The sequence below is a fragment of the Petaurus breviceps genome, unplaced genomic scaffold, assembly GCF_028583685.1.
Source record: "Petaurus breviceps papuanus isolate PSGF00001 unplaced genomic scaffold, PetGlider_PUasm1.0 98, whole genome shotgun sequence".
In the NCBI taxonomy this organism is placed as follows: Eukaryota; Metazoa; Chordata; class Mammalia; order Diprotodontia; family Petauridae; genus Petaurus; species Petaurus breviceps.
The window spans coordinates 3,262,684-3,275,744 of NW_027187460.1; positions in this window are offsets into that span (position 1 = coordinate 3,262,684).

Below are 13,061 nucleotides of genomic sequence, written 5' to 3' on the forward strand. Positions count from 1 at the left end.
TCTCTCTCTGTCTTTCTCAACCCATGTTCCTCTAGCTCTCCCTCTCGATTCTCCCTCTTCCTCTTCCTCTTGTGCAAATCCCCTCACCAATTCCAAAAATCAGCTCTGCCACTAGCAGCAGAATGAGAGCCAGATGCTAACAACTCAAACCCAGAGTCACTCAATCTCCTTGCTTTTATAGCTGTTGCCTACGGACATCTTCAGAAATGGAGAGAGGTTGGTGTCCTCATTAAGGTTATTAGCAACAGATGCTATCTTCTTGCTCCCATAACTCAACAAATGTGGTGCCTGATGACTTATCATGGTAATATTAGGTGACTCATCACAGACTGAGGATGCAGCTTGGTAGGACAGAAAGAGAACTTGCTTTGGAGACACTTCTTAGTTTCATGAATATAGACACAAAGAAAACAAGTCCCTTCACTGATGTGAGCCTCAACTTTCCCATGTATAAAATGGGAATTATAATACCTTCCTCCCATGGTTGGTATGAGACAAGTGCTTTGGAGACCTCAAAGTAATATAGAAATGGGAACTATTATTACAGGTCTTTTGTTCATGTAATGCCCTTTGTATGGAATTCCCTATTTTTCCATACCCATCACTGCCTATTGATTTCTTGTTTATTTAAATCCTTTATTTGGAAGGATCATAAGAGGTCAAGACCAATCCATACTATAGCAGAAAAATAAACTTTTCAATTTCTACCCCCACAAATAGTTGACTTAATTTAAGTTCCTTGAGAGATGACACTATTTCATTTTTCCCCTTCATATCTCCTCTACCTAGCACAATTCCTGACACATAGTAGATACTAAATAAATGCTCATTCATTGGTAAATTAGGTGGTTATCCACCTTCCCCTTGAAGCCCTTCTGAGATTGAATGCTCACTATTTTATAAAGCAGCTTATTCCATTTTTAGACAACTCTGATGTTTAGGAAGTCATTCCTTACACTGAGCCATAATTTATCTCTCTGCAAAATCCACCAATTGCTTCTAGCTCTGTTTTCTGAGACTAAACAGAACAAACCTCATTTCTCTTTCCTATGACAATCCTTTGACTATTTGAAGATGGTTATTATGTTCCCCCAAGTCTTCACTTTTAGAATCAACTCAATTGCAATCCATTATAGAAAGTCTTCCCAAGAACTATGAACTTGGATCCATTTCTTGAACCTGGAACCAATTCTTTCTGCGTCACACAGCACTGTCTGTGGGGTATCTTATGACCCTTATCATATCTCACAATGTATTGTATTTATTTCTTCATATATCTGTCTCCCTGACTATTCCAGTGAGTTCCTTGTGGATAGGGACAGTGTCTCACTCACTTCTGTCTCCTGAGAAGCACCAAACACAGGATCTGGGACATTTTAATGGCTTAGTGTATGGGGAATGACTGAATGAATGATGCAAAAAAACTAGCTTTTTTCCTTTATTGTTCCTCCTCCTGATCTTGGAAAGGAGATTTGAAAACTGCTGCATGCAGTCTCTTGAACTAATCATGACTTTGGATCGCTGGGGAAACCTGGCTATTCAGAGAATAAGAAAAAAAGAAGATAAAGAGAGAGAAAACAGCTTCAGGTATTGATGATACTCACTTCTCCTTGACTAAAAGTTATGTAGAAATTGTACTTTTTAAATTCAAGCTTATTTAAATAATTTAATATTTGAAGCATACATGATGTTCATGGTGTTATATGTGCATCTGCTGACACACATCCTAGCTTCTCCGTGTATTAATAAACAGCTGTTTTGTGTTGTCACAACTGAAAAATACATCCCTTGGCAGCCATCACTTTGGAGATGAGCAATTCTGCACATGGCCCTCTGATAGCACAAACACTAACCTCACACCTACAGCAATTGTACTTGAATCATTCTGATCTTGGTACACACTCTCAGAAATTGGCATGACATTGAGGAAACCAAGACCCCATGAGTCAAGCTGATGCAACCTCATAGATTAATAGGATTTTTAGAGTCAGTAGGAATCTCAGCAGTCATATATAATACACTGTCCCTTTTAAGTCATTACCTTTTATATGAAAGAGTCTATTGCTCTGATGCAGAGTTTTGAAAGAGTAGTTTGTTTTTGAATGTGATAAACCATATACATCATATTGGAGAGATACGAATATTAGAACAGTTTGAGGAATAAGAGACATACAGCTTCTCTAATTATAGGCTGAAGATGTGATTTTTTTATTAACCATAAACTGAGGTGGGGTCATTCTGAGAAAACACCCACAGTGTGAAAACAGGAAGATAAGGAAGAGGTGAAAGAATAGATTTCAGAAATGTCTAATTTCGAAGCTGAAAGTGATGCATGCTACAGTTGTGGTTGAAAAGAAATTCCAACTGAGCAAAGGAGGAATTTGTAAACAGAGAATAAGAGTAAATCTTAGTAAATAGACTTAGTAAAATGACTAGTTTGGTTGAGATGTCTTCTCAATTAAAGTGTCAAGTTGAACAGTGAAAATATCTGTTCAACACAAAAATTAAGTTCATCCAGAAACTTTTATAGACAATTGTGAGACAGAAAACACTAAAATGTACAGTACTGAAGTTGTGGGTTACCTCATGAGTATATAAATTCTGCCTACTCGTGTGTCTCTTTTGTAGGGTTCTGTAAGCATGGTTTTACTCTTCTCAACAGGCACTGAGTGCATTGGTGGGAGAGTGCGACTCAAGTTTAAGTGTGGATTCTAATATATTTATTATTTCTGCATTTACTTTAATATGTGAGTGTCTGCGAAGTTATTGTTGCCTCTTTTGCCTTTTTGCCAAGGCAATACTTATGTTTTAAGATCCAAAAGCTCCACCATTGTCAGTCCCTGGTTTATATAAATGAAAAGTCATTAGTGGGGACTTAAGAGCTGGAATGGTGAGTAGGTGGAGTATAGTCCCTCATAACAGGATTATAACACAGGAATTTGAGAGAATCTCAATGTAACCAGGTGAAAGTAAACCTTTAAGAATCTAAACTTGCCTATATGAGTAGAATGTAGTGACTAAAGCATTCCAGAGGGATGCACATGGTGTGCACATGCCCCATAGGAGAAGAGTTAGGTGCTATAGGGTGAGTGGCTACTTCGTACACCAGGTTACATATATAATCCCATCTATAATGCAGAAAAAAAAGAATGGTCACTCTAACATACCCAACAAACTGTCATCCAGTGTCTATTTGAAGACCTCTAATGGAAGCAAGCTCCTAGTCTCCTGAGGAAACTCATTAAACTTATAGTTGACTCTATAATTACAAAGTTTGTTTGTTTCCTGACATCAAGCCTGCCACAGATATCAGTTCTGTCCTTTGAGATTCAATGTAAGGATTCTTATTACTCTTCTGCATGACAGGCTTTAGATAATTTTCTTCTGTTATCCTGAGGAACCATTCCCAGTTCCTCCAATGGCTCATTTTATCTGACCCTGTGAGGGTTTACTGAAACTCTATCTTAGGCCCCCCCCGCTCTCTCTTTCTCTTCCCCTGTCTTGCTCACTCTCTCCTCTCTTTCCATTTCCAACATTTCCATAATATAATCAAAGAAATAAAGATGATTGGACATAAAACTGAAAATCTATTACATACAACTTGCTATTCCTTTTAAATATTTAATAAAGGTATCATGTAACTTTCTTTCCCATTTTTTTCTTCTCTCCCCGCTTGCCCTAGAGATGACTAGCATTAGACAAAAATATTTATGTGTGTGTATAAACATACACACATTCACAAACACGTGTGTGTTTGTAAAACCATTCTACATGCAGTTCTATTTATCACTTCTTTCTCTGGATGCAGCGTCTTCCTTCATACGTCCTTTGTAGCTACTTTGGATATTCATAAAAGTAAAAATGACTTATTCACTCAAAGTTTTTCTTAAAACTATATTGCTATTACTGTATACAATGTTCTCTTGGTTCTGCTCATTTAGCTCTTTATTTTTTCCTGCAAGTTTATCCATATCTTTCTTGGTAACCTCATTCGCTTTCACTGGTTCACCTATCATCACTATGCAGATGACTGCAGGTCTATATATCTTGTTTCTTCCCTGTAATTAATTCCTGCATCTCCAATTACCAAATAAATATGTCCTACTAGATGGCTCCAAAAAACATCATTATTTCTATAACTGAACTTTTCCCCCTCCAAATTTATCTATTTCTATGAAAGACACTGCTGTTTTTCCAGTCTGCCACATGCATAATATTGGCCTTGTCCTCAATTCCTTGCTCTTTTTTTACTTCATATAGTCAGTCAATTGCCAAATCTTGTCCTATGAAGCTACACTACACTTCTAAATCTGATCATTTCTCCGTAGTCACACAGTCACTGCCATAGTCTGGGTCCTCATCACTCCCTACCTGGATTATTTCAATAGCCTCCCAAATGGTCCATCTATCTCAAGTCCCTTCACACTCCAATTCATCCTAAATGTTGATACCAAAGTGATTTTCCTTAAGTGAACATAAGACTGTGTAAATCTACTATTCAATAAAATACAGTGGCCCCCTGTGCCTCTAGGAAAAAACATGTGTATACACATATATTTTAAGCTTCTGTATTTAGATTACATGCATACATACATATAAGATAAAATATAAACAATATATGCAATATTATATAAACACGCAATACACATTTAAAATCTTTTGCAACCTGTCCCTACTCTTTCTTGTCTATTTCATTGTACATTATTCTTCCCATACTCTGAAGTCCCAAGTGGCTTACATGCAATTCCTTATACAAAACACATCATCTATATCTATGCCTTTGCACTGACTGTCTCTCAGTCCTAGAACATAATCTTTGTCCACCCTGGCTTCAGAAAATTCGTGTCTTCCTTCAAGTGACAGCTCAAGCACCCCCTTCTGCGTAAAACCTTTCCTGATTCCTCTGTTAGTGACATGCTTCCCAAAACACCTTGAATCTAACTATGTTATATTTATTTTCCTTCATCCATTGATTCATTCATTTATTTGTCTCTCTATCATTCAGGTTTATATGCATATTTGTTTGTGTGCGTATTTCCTTGTAGTACAGTGGTTACAATGTTTAGAGACCTGGCCTTGAAATCAGGAAGTTTTTGGTTCAGATCATTCCTTTGAAACATGACTTGTCTCTGGGACCTTGAGCTCTCTATTTGACTAAATCCTCTAAGACTATAAATTGAGAAGATCTAATTCTCAGACTTGCACTTGGAGTTACATATGAGAAACTCCCAGAGCTAATGGTTCCAAGGAAACCTGCCTTCTTTGGCTTAGAAGATCAAGTTCCAGCAATATAAATTCTAGGGAATTCAGAACATGCTCTCCTCTTCCCCTTAGAAGCTGGGGTTCATACACATTTACAGTAACCTCTCATGCTATCTCCCTTACTATAGCACTTTTAAAACTTCTAGGCTTTTTTTATCTACTCTGAAACTTAACTTTCTAATATTGGTTATCTCTTTCAATTAGAGTATAAACTCCTTGAAAGCAGGAATTATTTCACTTTTCTGTTTGTACCTCCAACCCTTTGGATAGCTTGACCCATAGCAGATGATAAAGAAATGCATTTTCTTTTCTTTTTTTTTTAGATTTTTCCTTTTTCATTTTTTTTTGAGGGGGGAAGGTAGGGCAATTGGGGTTAAGTGACTTGCCCAAAGTCACATGGCTAGTTTTTTGTGTTAAGTGTCAGATTTGAACTCTGGTCCTCCTGACTCCAGGGCCGGTGCTCTATTCACTGTGCCACCTAGCCACCTCAAAAAATGCCTTTTCATTCAACATTTTTTCATTCAAAATGTAATGGTCGTCCTCTGGAAGGAGTGTGCTTTCTCTCATTGGAAATGTTGAGTGTCTGAATGGCCACTTCTCAGGGAGACTGACTCCTGTCAAGTAATTGTGTGGCCTTTCCAGGCCGACCCAAAGTAGTTTCCTCCAAAAGCTCTCATCCAAGGGTGAAGAGTTTCTCATCAACCCTGCCAATACCCCTTCTGCAAAATAGACTCCTTCTTGTTTGCTGACAAATTATTATCTGGGGATCATTATCTGGAGAAGTCTCCATCTCCATCCCAGGTAGAGGAGCATAAGGGCCCTCAAATGAGTTTTAGACTGAACTGATGGCCATATGCCACTCCTGACAATGAGTCACCCACACAGCATGTTCCATTTATAACTGGTTGTCTGACTGTGCCCTCTTCCCACACAGGTGAAACTGCCTTCTCTCACAAAGTCTTCTTCACAACATAGTGAGGGAAAAAAACACCATTATATGGGAATCCCACCCTATATAGAGGCAGTTATATGTTACAGAGTGAGGAGACTTGTTTTTAAATTTAAGCACTGACTCATATAAACTTGATCAAGGTCCTTTCCCCCCACTCTATTCTGTTTCAGTTTCCTCTTCTAGAAAATAAGAAAGTTGAACTTGACGGTATGTACTGCCTCTTATGATTAGAAGCAATTAGGTGACAGTGTAGACGGAGCACATAGACCCAGTTAGGAAGAAGTCAATTTGAATCCTGCCTCAGATACTGACTAGCTGTGTAATGCTAGGCAAATCCCTTCACCTGTTAGCATCTATTTCTTTGATTATAAAGTGATAATAATAGTACCTACCTCACAAATTTGTTGTGAGAGTCAAATGAGAGAGTAGGTAGAAATCGCTTTAAAAATCTTAAAGCAAATGATGATCATGACCTTGATGATAATGATGATGGTGGTGGTGGTAATGATGATAGTTTCAGATTCTAAAACCTATCAGTGTGGCTGGAATGGGGTAGGAAAAATCCTTGTGTGTTTCTCCTACCTCTCCCAGGAATAGATTTGTTTTTTATAGGGCCTTTTTAAAGATCATGCTCTTGCCCTTGTGCAATGCAATAAAATTTCAGAATCTCTGACTCAGATGGAAATTTATGATAGTTTGGTCAAGCTTGTCACCTCATGTAGATAGTATCCCAACTCTTCTAGTATTCCAACTCTGACCTCAAATGTACATACTGATAGTCCCTTAAAACACCCTATCTTCCCAGTTTTTCAACTTCCTCATTTGCCTGGACCTAGTCTTTCATTCTATTTCATCTACACAGCAAGAAAAATGGTCATAATCTTGTCTTTGCCATCACCTTCATCCTTGCCACCATCTTCAAGTATTCAACTTCCGTGTTCAAGAACAAAAATATTCTTTCTCTGATCATAAGACTTGATTTACCTTTTTGTTGTTGTTGTTGACTGCAAAGATTTGAGAAAGTGATGGACAAAATGTTAATGATGCAGATTAAACAAAAAAGTGTGTCACTTGAATTTTTTCAGAGATCTAATTATTAAACATTTACTAACACATCCCTGAACTACCCACACTAAAACCCTCTCCTCTTCTAAATTTCTATATATCTCCTTCTCCCTCCTCACATATCCACCATCCTGGTACAGGCTTTTATCATCTCTTACCAGAACTACTGCAATAGGCTTCTAATTTGTCCCACCACATCAAGTCTCTTCAATTCCAGCCTATGCTTGAATCATCAACTCAAGTGATCTTCCAAAAGCACAGATCTGATCATATTATCCCTACCCCAATCAATAAGCTCAGCTCAGATACCATCTTCAGCTCCAGGCAATTTCTAGTTCCTCCCCCTGTTAATGCCTTTCTCCTGAGATTATCTTTCAGTTCCATTGTATCATATCTTCCGTCTTATGCTTCTACTGTGTATACATACATACATACATCAGGTACTGGGGAGCTTGACCTTAGGCATATTATATTATAGTAGCTTATGTTTATATGTCTGAGTATTTACAAAGTGATTACAAATTTTATGTCATTTACCTCACAACAACCCTAAGAAATAGGTGCTATTATGACTTCCATTTTACAGATGAGGAAACTAAGGGAAAGAAAGTTAAGTGACTTGCTCAGGGTCATGTAAGTAATAAGTATCTGAGGCATGATTTGAACTCACATCTTCCTGATGCAACTGTGCTACCTAGTTACATCAGATATGTCAAAGCCCCAACATTCTGAGGGCATTTTACCCACATCAAGGCCAGGAAGGGGGCATGGGGGTCAACCCCTACTCTTAAAAGAAGTCAGTCCCTAACTATAAACCTCTACACCAGGACACCCATTTTTCTGTCCTGATCCCCTCTGAGGACTTTCCCAGATTTAGTGGAAGAATAGTAGAAATGGGAGTGAACACCAAGTGGAGTTCTCTCTTAATAGAACACCTCAATTCCTAACCACCTCAAGATGGAGTGGAATGGGGCATCTAAAACACTTTATAAAGTACACAAATGCCCTAGGTTCTCATCAGTTCCTGACTCAAGAGTTCATAGGTGCTTTGCTACCCCTACCTGGGGTCAAATTTTATCCCCTCATTAGTTTGAAAAGACAGAGACAATTGTCTAAAGGTCACATCTGCATTTTGCACAGCTAGGAGGTGCAGTGGAGAGAGAATAGGTCCTGGAGTTAGGAAGACTTGGGTTCAAATCTGGTCTCAGACACTTAACCAGCTGTGTGACCCTGGGTAAGTCACTTAAACCTGTTTGTCTCAATTTCCTCATCTATAAAATGAGCTGGAGAAGGAAATCATTCTAGGATCTTTACCAAAGGAAATCCGAAAATAGGGTCACACAGAGTTGAACTTGCTTGAAATGACTAAACAACGACAACAACAAATGTTGAAGAAAGGAACAGATAAATAAATGGAGATGTGATTGAACTCTATTCCCAGCCACCAACCACTGTCCTGAAAGCCCTAATCAGACCCACATAACTGAACTAGCACCTAGTTAGCAATAACATTTAGTTAAAAATCAGAAACCACCAATGATTAGCAGGGATCAGCTTCTCCAACACCAAACTAGCCTCAGTACTCCCAGGGCTATGTCTTTCTATGCCCCCAACTGAGGGGGACCTCTACCCAAAGGGGAGAGATCCTAGCTATGGCTCTGCTGCTACTGATTGTATGACCCTGAGGAAGGCAAGGCAATCGGGATGACTTGCCCAAGGTCACTTGGCTAGTAAGTGTTAAGTGTCTGAGGCCGGATTTGAAGTCACATCCTCCTGACTCCAGGGAGGGTGCTCTATTCACTGTGCCACCTAGCCACCCTTATATTCTGCATCTTAAAGGTCCCTTTTGGCTCTAACAACCTGGCTCTGACAGTAACCATGGGGAGGTAATTTAACTTCTATAAGGCTTAGTATCTTCACCTGTCAAATGAAGATTAAAAAAAAAAACTTGCTCTCTCTACACCACAGTGTTGTTGGGAGTGCTTTGCTCTATAAAGGGCTGTAGAAGTGGGAATTATAATGATGGGGCAGAGTTTTCTGAGGTCTCCTTCAGGTCTTGTTTTTGATTATCTCTAGGTTATCTCTATCTCTTAGTTTCCTTGGTTTCCATTAGGCCTCAGCTCACACCTCACCCTCTGCACAACACTATTCCTTGTCTTCCCTTCTCCACCCATGCTGCTAATATCTTCTCTCTGAGATTACCTTATATCTATTCTGTGTATATTGCATGCATCTACTTATTTATATATTTTCTGGCCCATTAGAATGTAAGCTCCTTGAGGACTATTTTTTTTTTTTACATTTTTATATCCCTAGCACTTGAAATAGTTTTGCTAATTAATAAATGCTTAACAAAGACTTGTTGACTGACTACATGAAGAAACTTGTCTCAGGTCATAAATATAGAGTAATGGGTGTTAGGCACATGCCTAAACTGTCTAAAATGATATCACTCATGTGAAAAACATTAGATTACCTGTTTCTGAGAGAAAGGAAAACCAGCAAACAGGTGGATATTTCACATGTGGTTTTTCTTTCATTGGCTGTGTAGCTGGGATTGTTTCTAGCTTTAATATTAACTGATTTAGTAGCAGAGTCAAGATGGTGGAATATAGATAGGAGCTCAGCAGAATTTTCCCAATATTGCCCTGTAAAGAAATTTAAAATAACACCTCAAATTGAATTCTGGAGTGGTAAAACCAATAAATGGCCAGGTTGAGAAAATTTGTCCAATCTAAGACAACTTAGGAGGTTGGGAAGAAAAGACTGTGACACGTGGGTGAGAGTTGGCCAGGAGTGCAGTACAGGGCCTAGCAATACCAGCACTGAGCCTTGAGGTGATTGTTAGGAACGTGGCAGCAGCAGCTTTTTGAACTCTCAGGTCAGAGACTGTAGGGGGTCAGACAACTGGGCAGAAAGAAATTACAATAAACAATTGACTAGCAATTCATTCAAGGTCCTATTGCATTTCCTATATTCAATTCTGGGTCACAGTTCCAGGGTCAAGAGGAACACTAGTACTTTTAATGACAGTGGAACAAGGGACTCAGTCACAAGTCTGGAGTGGAGAAGAGTGATTGTAGTCACTCACAAGGGAGCAAGGGTCCTAGTCTTAGTTCCAAGGCAGAAAGCAGCACTAGTGCTTGTAGCTTCAGCAGAGCAGGAGACCTGATCACAGTTCCAGGGACCAGAGGAGCATGACTACTTACAACTGCAGGTGAGCAAAAACCGGAGCATAGTCCAGGAGAGCAGTGGCAGTGACCATATCTCTTCATGGATAATACCATCTTGGAAGCACTGAACACATGCAGACCCCCCAGAAGCTCTGAAGACATAAGCACAAAAAACCTGGAGATTGAGACAGTGCCTTATCCATCCCAGAAAGAGAGTCCCTCTTTAAGATAAATTTAAAAGTCAATAAATAGTTTGGAAAAAATAAGCCAAAAAAAACTGACCATAAGAATTGTGGCAACATGAAATTTATTGTCACAGGGAAGATCAAGATGTTTCAGAAGAATTCATTGATGTCAAAATAGCTATAAGAAAAGTCTCAGCAAAAAAAAAAAAACTGAATGGGACACAAGCACTATAAGAATTCCTGGAAGAGCTCAAAAAATATTTTTTTTTCAGATCAAATAAGGGAGGTAGAGAAAAAATTCTCAAGAGGAATGAGAATAATGAAAAAAATCTATGAGAATAGGTTCAACAGCTTGCCAAATGAGGCATAAAAATACTGAAGAAAATAAAAGCTTTACAGAAAAGAATTAGCCAAAGGGTAAAACAGGGACAAAAATTTGCTGAAGAGAAGAGTACCTTAAAAAATAGGATTGGTCAAAAGGAAAAAGAAGTACAAACACTCACTGAAGAAAATAATTACTTAAAAATTAGAATTGGACAAACAGAAGCTGATAACTCCACAAGACATCACAGAAAAATAAAACAAAACCAAAAGAATATTTTTAAATGGAAGAAAATGTGACATATCTCATTGGAAAAATAACTGACATGGAAAATACATCAAGTTGAGAAATTTAAGAATTATTAAAATACCTGATAGCCATGATTAAAAAAAAAAGATCCTAGACATCCTATTTTAAAGAAATTATCAAAGAAAACTTCATTGATATCCTAGAACAAGAGGGTAAGCTAGAAATGGAAAGAATTCACTGATCAATTCCTGAAAGAGATGCCAAAATCAAAAGTCCCAGGAATATTATAGCCAAATTCCAGAGTTTTAGGTAAAGAAGAAGATATTTCAAGTAGCCAGGAAAAAAAACAATTAAAATGTCATGGAACCACAGTCAGGATCACACAAGATTTGGCAGTTTCTACATTAAAGGAACAGAGGACTTCGAATATGATAATCCATAAAGCAAAGGAACTAGGATTACAATCATCAATAACCTACCCAGAGGAAGAAAAAAACAGTATCATCTTTAAGGTGGTGATAGACATTGAGTGAAATAGAGAACTCTTAAGCATCCCTGATGAAAAGACCAGAGCTGTATAAAAAATGTAGCTTTCATATAAAAGATTCGAAAGAAGCATAAAAAGGTAAACATGACAGAGAAATTATAAGGCACTCAATAAAGTTAAACTTTTTACATAAGACTATGTGATTAGATGATACTCATAACTTCTAATAACTTTATGATTATTAAACAGTTAAAAGAAGTATGCATGGTTAAAGGGCATGGGTTGAAGTTGACTACAAAGGAATGATCTCAAAATTGAAAAAGTGAAGAAGCGGGGTGTGTTGGTAGAAAGGAAAAGGGAGGAGAATAATGGGGGAAACTATCTTACATAAAAGTGTCACACAAGAACTTTTATAATGGAGGAAAAAATGGGGAGGGAGGGCAGGAAATGCTTGAATTTTACTCTCATCATATTGTTCAAAGTGGCAATAACCTGCATTCTTAGTTGGGTAAAGAAATTTATCTTTTTTTTTTTTTTAAAGCAATTGGGGTTAAGTAACTTGCTCAAGGTTACATGGCCAGGTGTTTCTGGGTGGGTGCTAAGTGTCTGAGCCTGGATTCGATCCCCCAGGTCATCTGACAATGGATCCGGTGCTCTTACTCACTGTGCTACCTGGCCACTCCCAGAAATCTATCTTACTTAATAGGGAAATAAGAGGGGAAGGAGATAAGGAAAGAGGTGTGATAGAAGTGAGGGCAGATTAAAAAAGGCAGTGGTCAGAAGCAAAATAGACTCCTAGGGTATGAGAAAATAAAAAGAGACAGAAGAAATGGGGAAAATAGCATAGAAAGAAATGCACAGTAATCACAACTGTGAATGGGGATGATATGAACTTGCCCATTAACAAATGTAGACTGCAGAATGAATTAGAAAACAGGATCCCATAATATATTGTTTACAAGAAACACATTTGAAACAGGCAAACAGAGAGATTAAAAATTAGGGGTTGGAGCAGAATCTATTGTCATTTAGGTGAGGTTAAAAAAAAAGGGGGGGTAGCAATAATGATTTCAGACAAAACACAAGCAAAAATAGACCTAATTAAAAGAGATAGCTAGTGAAACTACATTTTGTTAAAAGGTACCATAGACAATGAAGTAACATCAACACTATATATATATATATTATGTATATATTATGTATATATAATATATTATATATAACAAATAACATATATCATCAACACTAAACATATATTACAAATAACATATAACATATATACAACACATAACATCCATATTCTTAAAGGAAAAGTTAAATAAGTTACAGAAGAAAATAGACAGTGAAATATATTAGCAAGAGCACT